The sequence below is a fragment of the Heterodontus francisci genome, chromosome 1 (genome assembly GCF_036365525.1).
Source record: "Heterodontus francisci isolate sHetFra1 chromosome 1, sHetFra1.hap1, whole genome shotgun sequence".
Classification (NCBI taxonomy): Eukaryota; Metazoa; Chordata; class Chondrichthyes; order Heterodontiformes; family Heterodontidae; genus Heterodontus; species Heterodontus francisci.
Genome location: NC_090371.1, coordinates 95,816,027 through 95,816,775, shown reverse-complemented (window position 1 = coordinate 95,816,775; position 749 = coordinate 95,816,027). Strand labels below are relative to the sequence as shown.

The window sequence follows — 749 nt, the reverse complement described above, 5'->3', positions numbered from 1 at the left end:
TTGTAGAGGTGAATCGTCACCACCCGGTCCCGTTGTGACGGAAGCGTGAAGAGCGGCTCCGCTGTGAGGATCGACAGTGGCGCCCGGTCCCCTTTCTCCTTGAACGCCTTCAGGAACTTGATGCATCCCGCCACGTTCCGGAACGTCACGTCGAAGTATCCACTGCTGGGGAAATCCTGCAGGCAGAAGACGTCCGTCGCTTGAAATCCGCAGCAATCGAAGAGAATTTTCTTGATGAAGAAGGTGCGATCGACCGGTGCATCTCCTTCCTTGTCCTTCACGACCACCCGAACGGTGTTGCGCACTCCCTGGCCCGAAGCTCGAAAATTGGTTATAGCCATTTTACTCAAAGCTTCCCCAGGATCAAAAGGCAATGATCATGGTCTCTTCTCAATCAAATAAGCACTGATAAGAACAGATACTACACTTGATCTTAGCCAAAAGGCCGAGCACAAAAAGCACATTCTTTATCATCTGTCCATCTGGCTTCCTCCATTGACAGATTGGCGGCTGCAGTGGAGGGGCCAATCCTGGATGCAATGCCTCACTTCACAGTGAGAGTGGCCTCCATGGACCAGAGCATTAGAGATAGGACTCTGATGCTCAGGCGACAGTTTGAGGTTGCTCATCCCTCTGAGGGTAGCACAGAGGATCAATTGAGCCTCAGGAGGGCACAGGGGCAGCAGCCAATTTCATATGCGAGCTCTTCTCAGGGCACTCCTGATGCATTCTGCAGCTCCTTGTCCCCT

At 52.7% G+C, this 749-nt stretch overlaps 1 pseudogene; it reads right to left on the bottom strand.

Moving 5' to 3' along the window:
• Positions 1-348: 348 nt before the first annotated feature.
• Positions 349-457, bottom strand: LOC137377876 (U2 spliceosomal RNA; annotated as a pseudogene).
• Positions 458-749: the final 292 nt, after the last annotated feature.